This window comes from Patella vulgata, chromosome 2 (genome assembly GCF_932274485.2).
Source record: "Patella vulgata chromosome 2, xgPatVulg1.2, whole genome shotgun sequence".
Lineage (NCBI taxonomy): Eukaryota > Metazoa > Mollusca > Gastropoda > Patellidae > Patella > Patella vulgata.
Window position 1 is genome coordinate 31,124,992 of NC_065880.2, and position 9,715 is coordinate 31,134,706.

Sequence of the window (9,715 nt, forward strand, 5' to 3'; positions counted from 1 at the left end):
GTTAACGTCTTGGAAGCGCTCGTTTCGACGACGCCACACCCTCCTAAGTCTGTCCAACAGTGAACCTTGACTCATCTGAAAACATCACATTGCTCCAGCGTCGATTATCCCAGTGTTGACGATCCCTACACCAACGACGTCTTGCCTGAATGTGATGATCTCTCAAACAAGGGATCACGCGAGGACGTCGGGCGCGAAGGTGACCCCTATGCAGTCGATTCCGAATCGTCTGGCCACTCACTCTCACATCAGTGTCTGTTTGAAGACGAGCGCTGATCTGATTTGCTGTGATGACACGATTTCTCAAGGCCAAGGTACGGATAAATCGATCCTGGGCTTGAGTTGTCGCCCTTGGTCGACCTGAGCGTGGTCTGTCCTGTACAGATTGTGTATCACGGTATCTGGACCATAGCCTGCTTATGACAGACTGAGAAACATTCATCGTCCGCGCCACAACCGCCTGTGTTGTGCCGATCTGTAGCATGCCAAGGGCACGTAACCTTTCATTTTGGGTAAGCCGACGCATATCAAAATTTGTTTTCTGGTCACTAAAACAATTAAACTGATGTTTCCACCCTGGAATTCAATGCCACAATGACTGTAACATTCAAAGTCAGAGTCGTGCAAATCTTGGGTTGGACCCCCATGATGATCCCAAGCATCACCTGCATTCCATGCGGTAGCTATTGGTGCGTTTGGGCGTCACATGTAACTGGAAATGTTTCTTCTGTTAGGTTCTATAGTGACTTTTTTCGTAGTCATTTGCATATTTTAGTATTATGCCCCCAAAATCAAATATCCCCTACTTTTTTTGAATAGTATATATATAGTTTTTAAACATAACCAGAAACATAATAATCTCACGCTCGTCACTTATATATTTTTATGGTAGCAATACAATAATGACTTATTACATATTTCTACATCATATTATTACATCATACACGTGTAGTATTTGAAAGACTTGATATCTACAACCATTTTTCAGTGCGCTTCAACATATATCATTCATTCATTTAAATAAACAGGACACACAAACCCGAAAACTATCATCCTGTCAAGAATCTACGTATGTACAAAAACAAAACGAAAATAGATGTACATGTAACAAACAACTTTGGTTGCATTTCAGGAATGTCAGATTGATATATATATGTTGTAGTTATTAGCACCCTTTCCGAGGTGTACCGGTGAATATCAGGACAGTTTTGGTCGAGGGGCCCAGCCGAGGCGAAGCCGAGGCGGCCCCCGACCAAAACTGTCCTGATATTCACCGATACACCGAGGAAAGGTGCTAATAAGTTACTTACATCACATTTCTATCGAGTATTGTGAACCAACATGTGAAAAATAGTATTTATCATCGAGTCGTTTCAACCGAAAAGTGACAAATACTTTCTGCTCTTTCATTATTTATCCCTTTCTGAGCCTCACGTTACATTTCATGGTAGAATGATTTCGCTGTGGAGAGACGACCTGAGTAGTATTTACACGTGCGTCTTGCTATGATACTCTGAGCGTAAAACAATCACGTGTTTGTTTAGACAACACCGTCAAAACATCTTATCTATGGCGTAGAGGACTGCGATATTATTAAATGTAGTGTAAAGGAAATGCGAAACGTGGGTCATTCCTGGTGAAAGTATGCATCGGCGGATGGTTCTTCCGTTGAAATTTATTTGTAATAAAGTTTATGACTTTCTAGGCGTTTTTTTCATCCTGCTAATTATCAATGCCTGTGAAGTGTCCAGCAAGAGAACTGCGCCTTCTATCATCACAATTAATTAAAATAATTATTCAATATTCTAATATATATATTTTGCATATTAATATAAATCAAACCAAATTATAAAATAGATGCCAATTGATATGTATAATAATTGATTTTTGTAATATGTTGTTATGTTAATTTAATGTCATTGTATATGTTTTTGAACTGCCATGTAGTTCCCCCGATTTTGTTTTGTTACTATTTTGACTAGTTGTTTCATGTACATTGGTTAGAGCCATGGTCTTCATTTGCGATCTGGATCGGACTAAACGTCCGCTACTGATTGCTTGATAGGTATCTAACACGGTTTAAAAGTATCCGTGTATCAGAAATGAACAGTACTCTTTCTGTACATTACTGATACACGGATACTTTTAAGCATGTATTGCGATTAAACAGGACAGTTTTATCAAAGGTTACCAGTGGCAACGAGTAGAAGTTGGATGTAAATATATATACATGTACTAAAACTAATACCCAGGAAAATAAATACTTGGTTTATCCCAAATAATCAAAATGGCCCTGACTATCTAACTATCCTATATTACAATCATCTTATTTTATTGTATAATTCATCTAACGAAGAATTAATCCTTGATGTGCATCATTACATAATCAACTTATTAATTAGGGTAAAAAAATAATACCTGTGTTTACGGTTATCCAACCGACCCTATTCTTTTCAGCCGAAATCGCCGTACTATAGACAAAATACACACATTGTACAACGCGGTCATGAATTCTCCATATTATTCATGAATAATTATTTAATAATTTCCGTGGACAAAAATGTAGGTACACGAAACTTTTTTTAAAAGACTACATGTAAGTTTTCTTTTTTTTTTAAATTTTTTTAAATTTTTTTTTTAAAAGTAGCTGCATTCAACTGTCTTAACGATATAATAAAAGTAGAACATTTCCCGTTCATAAATTCCCCATCAATCGCGTGGTTATACATCTGTATAATCTAATGCTAAAAAAACCCCTCAATTTAATACATCTACATAATATAAATGGCAAGCAGTTGTTTGATTCGAGGCACGTCACGTTACATTGCATAATTATATTATGTACATTGATTGCACTATTAGTTAATGTTAGCTAGTTTGTAATTAATATAACATAATATTATTCCAGATCATGAGAAATATCACAATAAGTTAAAAATAGGTTGTTCAATTGCAATAGATATAAAATATAATATTATTCCAGATCATAAGAAATATCACAATAAGTTAAAAATAGGTTGTTCAATTGCAATAGATATAAAATATATATAAAGATAGGTAGCCAGGCAACGAAACATACGCCCACAGCAGCTAAGTCGTCTGGGCAGTCAACAAGGGTTGTCGGATATTTTTTCTTTTGTCAGCAATGAAAACATTTACAAAACACTAAAATCTGATTACGTGTAATAACCCATTAAATAATTATCAGAAATCATTAGAATTTGTTTCGATTGTTTGTCTCCTGACCTTCAGAACTGTATATTAACTTTAGCCTCTAGCGTGTCCACAAGGTTTCTCAAGTGATTAAAGGCCGTAACTCGGGAAGTAATTATCGGAAATTGTTGAAAATCAATAGGTTTCTTCGTCTCATGATCGTAACCACTGTGTATAAATTTAAAGTTTATCAGATACTAAAATTACTCTGGCAATAATTATCGGACTACTTCGTCTCATCAACGTAAACATTGTGTTCATAAATCTAAAGTCTATCGGATATTAACTTTTGTCTCCAGAGCACCAACAAGACAGTTTAAAGTGATCAAGGGCCATAACTCAGACAGTAATTATCGGAAATTGTTGAAATCAATAGGATTCTTCGTTTCATGACCGTAAACACTGTGTATAAATTTAAGCCAATCGGATATTAACTTTAGCCCATACAGCGTCCACACGATTTTTTTAAAGTGATCAAGGGCCATAACTGGCAGTAATTATCGCATGACCATAAACACTATGTATAAATTTAAAGTCAATCGGATATTAACTTTAGTCTCTAGAGCTTGTGGACGGACGGACAGACGAGGGCGACGGCAATGTACGACCACATTTCAATATGGGCGTATAATAAAAACAATTATTATGCCTAAAATACGCTGACCAGGTCAGATTAACCAATGCCTAAACCCTTTTGTCAATCACAAAATGACCTAAGCAGTACGTATTGAGCGGATGGGTATGGGCACCACCCATCACTAAGGCTGACCTTAAAAATATCTTTGTTTCGCCTAACGCGACCGACTAACTAAAACCACCCCCGACTTAAATTATTTTATTGCACTTTTCCGCGATCTTTTTATTTTATTTTGTGTGTCAACCTGAAATATATCACGAGAGTTATTTCCCTTTACTATGGCTATGGTTTGATTCATTATTGAAACTGGTTGATCAAGACGAAAGCGTCATAGGTGTCGCTTCTCAACAAAATGGTTGCAGACGAAAGCACGTCCATTCCCACGAAATGATTCTGCCTCTATGTCTGTGGGGCGTCGTTTTAAACATGACGACGATATTTTCAATATCCGTTTTCGAGAAAAATAAAGGCACAACCCGCACGATCGTTAAAAACGTGTTGAGGGAGTTTCAAACGTGAGTTTGTCGCAATTTGTGTGCGAGTCGTGCATCAAGAAAAATCCCGATGTCATTGATTTGTTTGCCAATAAAAGAAGACGAATGTTTGCACCCGGAAAATTATCAAGCTGTCAAATTAGCTCTTAAAAAAAAAAATCTGAAAAAAAACCCGACCTACCGACCCTTCTCCTCGATTGTGGGTCGGGTTTGGTGAAACAAAGATATTTTTAAGGTCAGCCTAAACATAACTCTTTTGATATTTTATTAGCATGAATAAAACAGGAAATACCCCATCTTAATTTCTCTCTAATATTCTATTTATCTGTGATAGTGAATGAATCACAAAGTCATGCGATGGTGAAACTTATCTAAGCGTTACAGACTATGACATGTTTATACTAACAATTGCACAATTAAATAATACCAGAGGGGTCTTTAGCAGTGGGAGGAAACCGGTGAATAATACCAAAGTTCCAGTAATCAATACAGACAAAAATAAATACTTAGAGTTATTAAATATTAAACAATAGCTGCCGTAATTCAAAGGCCTATAAAATCTGTCGAGTTCTAATTTTTAAAGAGGTATCTTACAAATGTTGTGTGGATAAAGTAATTATTACTGTATGTGCTGAGTGGTTTGAATAAAATATGTCTTGACATCCCGAATGGGGGGTTAGGTGGCCTAATGGTTAACGTGTGCGTGTCGCATCATAAGGTCTGACATTGAATCAAGTGATGTGGTTTCGATTCTCTGCTTGAACGTGACAGGGAGTAGGGTCGCTCGTTAAACCTAGTGGGTTTTCTCCGGGACCTCCCATTGCTTAAGACCTCTACGCGCAAGCGCATTATTGTATTGGAAATGAACCATGTTAGTCTCAAAATAACCTAGTTTGTCTCGAGTGGACGTTACTCCCCCACCCCCCTTCTTAGCACAAATACATGTAAGAAGAGACTAAATAACCAAAATAATCTATGTGTGTAATATTATTGTAAAGCATTGTAATATTCACGAATAACATTCCATACTATTAAGTAGAACAATCTCTTTTATATTTATTGGTCCTGGGCATCTGAAAAATAAAAAAATACATGTACGTTTAATAATCTTGACATTTTGCCATTGCTGTCACAGTTTTGTAAATGTCGTATTACGAGCGTGCACTCTATCTATTCGACAGTGGGTTATATTTTGCATACTTTTATTTTTTACAAGCTTAACGATAAGGTTTGTTTGTTTTACCTGTGTGACAAATTGATCAAACAAATATATAATATGACCACGCGTTAAAATGACGTACATGTACGTTTATATTATACACTTATAATAAGTGAGTTTTTAATTACCCGTTATTATACATTTATTTTCATGTTCCCTAGTAAGTGACCCAAGTCACACAGTGCAGTTAATAATAGGATTTTTCTTTGGGTCGCCTCTAGTCTCCTAATCGAATGTGAAAGGCTACGATATGCAAACATGATTATAAACTATTCGCTGATATTATAACTATAATATTAGATGAATATTTTGTATGATACAATGTACCTGAAATAGCAAACATGTATCTCTTCTGGTCCCCCATTTCGGACATCCCTGTGACATTAGTTCCAGATTCCCCTGAGGTGGAGGGGGTGGATACAGGTACTGAACCAGAACTTGAACCATTAGAAAGATCTGACCCACCAGTTGATACGCCCGAGTCGGAAAGTACTTCTGGGTGCTCCTCAGTCGCTTGAACAGTATACCGAACATTGCGGTCTACTCTCCGTTTCTTCCACCAGCGAATGGCCACGTAAACACAGGCTCCAAGTATAATTACACCAAGAGCGACGACAAGTATAATTACCCAATGAGGTAGCCCTGTAGAATCTTAAAAAAATAAATAACATAAAACAGTTCGATATGTTTTTTAAGTATATAGACTAAGATTCGAGAGTGCCAATTACAAGATTACAACTGTTAAAGATCATAGTTCACGAATTTGTAATAAATGAATACTTTGTTACTCATACATATTTATTTCATACCTGGATCATTGCTAGGTAAGGTCGTTGTGGTCCTAGACACTCGTTCGTAATATGCTGTAATAAAACATATCGAATAAATAAAATACAGGTATTTTAACACAATACGGTAACAATTCCAGGACTGTGATCATATTTTTTGCTTTATAAAATATAGACGATTATCGATTGTTTACAGTGAGATTCTATCTCTAGTCAAGCTACGATACATGTAGGCTAAACTCTAAACAGAAAGTGTTACCACTCCCACTGATAGAAACGTATCCTAAAGCATTTGAACATTGAAAGTGTTTACTATCGAACTTCTACACTAAGTTTTTACCACTCCCACTGATATACTCAACTATAGTTGACACACCGACGTGCTACATTGTAGTTACTTTAGTTTATTGCACGTTATCCCTATTATCAGTTTCTAATTGAATTATAATATAGTAAATACAACGTTGTTTTAAACCGAGAAACTGGTTATTAAGCTACATCGATCATAGATTTAATGTTTTGATCGTGAATCAGTTAACATGTTCTATATAGTACGACATTCGAACAATCAGTCCCGTTTAGACGCATTATGTACCGGTATTAAAGATATAAAGCAATATTCGACTTTTGTTGAATATCCAAACTTTGCGCTATATAACTATTAATTAATTACGCGTATTCTTTGATTAGGGTGTCAAAGAACCATAACTGGCCCCAACTGTACACAGATCTTTTAATGAAGTATGAAATTCATAAACCTTCAAACATTACTCTTTGGGAGGTACCTGGTGCATCATAAACTCCGTAGGGATTACCTTGTTCTATCACATGTAAACCTCACTCACCTTTAAAAAGACACCATTATAATTACGAATAAACATCCAATGTAACAAATTGATTTACCTGCACACGATGATTCCTTTAGACAATCGGATAATGTCCCTCTTGCCTTGGTATTGTTACAAATTGTTGAGCACGGAGAGCACTTGTCAATACCGTCATTATATGTATCCGGCGGACAGTCTGCAGACGGCATCGCACGTTGTTCTAGTCGGTTCTTTATGCCTGTCAATAACCGAGATTATATGAATGCCGAAACAAATATTATAAACCCGATCTTCAATCTCCCGCTTGTATATATTCCACCTGTCCTTACCCTGACCGCCAGAATCGAACTAAACCGCGATCATAATTTACCGGTTGATGTCTGCTTTCTCTAGACAAGTGCGCAATAGTGAGAAAAAGTAGTTCCCCGGTCGAAAAAACCGGAAAAAGAACAAAAAGCCGGCATCATTCTATTTTCGCGTGCAATAAAACCCTTTGTATTCTGACATACTGAAACGGTTTACAGCTTCGTCGATTATAAGTCATTTTGGTGTGTGAAATGTATTCATGCACACGTATCGGCCACCGCTCAGTGGTTATGAATGAAAGTGATTTTGGAAAACCCCTTTCTATTTATAGTAAATGAAATGAAAGTAGGTTTAATGTCCTACTGTTCTGGGGGTGGGGTTGGGGTGGACGGCCGAATGGTTAGCGCTTTCGCGCTGTATCATTAGGTCTGTCATTGAGTCAACTGGCGTGGTTTCGATTCCCTGATTGTACGTGACCCCTACGCACAATGCTGGGTGTATTTAGGGGCTAAGAAAGAGAAATGTGGTTTAAAGTCCACTCGGGACTAACATGCGGTTCAGTTTTATTTCAATAATTCGCCAGCATGTAGGGGTCTTTAGCAGTGGGAGGAAACGAGTGGACCAGGAGAAAAACCACGAGGTTGGACAGACGACCCTACTCCTTGTCACGTACAAGCAGGACCCACCCACCCTCCACCAACTTTATGATGTCCGAGAACAAATTCAAGCATGACAGAACATGACTCTTATCACTGTTATGGATCGAATCAAAATCAAAACAAGCCAACCCCCTACTTCAGTCAGCTCTGGACGAAATGAAAAATGCCTGAATTAAATGGAGTAATCAAGTTAGATATGTTCTAGAGGGGACTGGACTGGGTGAGTTGTATGAACAACCTATCTCTCAGTCTTTCAATACAGACGCTTTTCTACAGATGTTCAAACAAAGATTGAGGGATATGTTCAGTCTTAGAAATATATTGAAAAGGGACGAATTGTTAAAAACTTAAATAATTACCTAAAATCTAACACAAAAATGATTTTTATTATAAAATTAAGACAAATTATGATACTGAGAAATACCTGGATCTACCAGATGAATAAAAAGGCCAGGCACTGAGCCGGAATAGAGATAGGAAGGCATAAAAAAACCTTTCGTCCACAGGGATAAGAGGATCTGTAAAAATTGTACTAGCGGAAAAGTAGAAGATGAAACGCACAGTCTTCTCCATTGCTCCACCCACAATAATCTTCGGGAAAAGTTTTTAATTCATCACCACATTAAAACTAGTTTGTATAATTCAAGAATGCATGTAATGAACGCTGATAAAAGTATACAAGATGGTGCAACGTTCGTATATGAAATGTTTAACAATAGACATTAAATACCATTTGCTATGTAAGACCTAATATATACCTTACAAGCATTATTAATATAATTTAATATACTTTTAGAAACCTCTGTAAACTTTGTATTGTATGCTTTACCATACTCGTGTAATAAAGCATTATTATTATTATTATTATTCATCGATATCGATGTTTTTGTTTTATTTATCAACGATGCATTATAACGACAGTAGATGAGAATTGGTTTGCAGATCAACATTCGCAAAAAAAAAAATCACAATTGGCGCGCGGGCTGATTTTCCTTGGGGTAGTGGTATAATTTTTTTTTGTACGAAAACTACAGCGGTAGCGCCTGAAAAATGAACCTACATGACTTTACCACAAAATAACCGAAGTAAAATCTCGAAAATTAACGGCAAGTAGCGCCTAGCGGAGCGAAATTTCTGGAATTGCAGTTTGGGTTTCAGAACTACATGTAGACAACCTGAATCAAAATCAGAATTATGTTTTTTCCTGAAACATTAAACTCCATTGGCAATTGCATCACCCAACTCAATGGACAGTGAAAGTCCCGGCACTTCATTTTGCGGAATAGAAGAATTTTAACATTTTTTCCTGCCAATTCCCGAAAAATTTGATGATCGCCCGAAAAAAATTGACGAACCCTATTGATATTCAGCGTTGCGCAAGCTTCTGTTCTTGAGTTCCCCTCACTTGCCAAAAACCCTTCTTAACTTGATAATGGCTATAGTTTTTAACAGATGTTCATTTGAATTCGATATGAAACATTGGGACAATGAAAGGGAGGGCTCTATCATTTTAAACAGTAACAGTTGTCGTCCATCTCTAAGAAAATGTTGGTGTATATTACACAGCAACCG

The 9,715-nt window shown here is 36.8% G+C and overlaps 1 long non-coding RNA gene across 1 annotated transcript; it reads right to left on the reverse strand.

Annotated features, from left to right (window-relative positions):
* Positions 1–860: 860 nt before the first annotated feature.
* LOC126811097 (uncharacterized) lies at positions 861–7,799 on the reverse strand. Its single transcript, XR_008786196.1, has 5 exons — positions 7,255–7,799; positions 6,373–6,426; positions 5,891–6,214; positions 4,592–5,417; positions 861–3,977 (listed from the first exon to the last, which is right to left on the reverse strand). It is a non-coding gene; the product is annotated as an uncharacterized LOC126811097 (long non-coding RNA).
* Between the last annotated feature and the right edge of the window lie 1,916 nt (positions 7,800–9,715).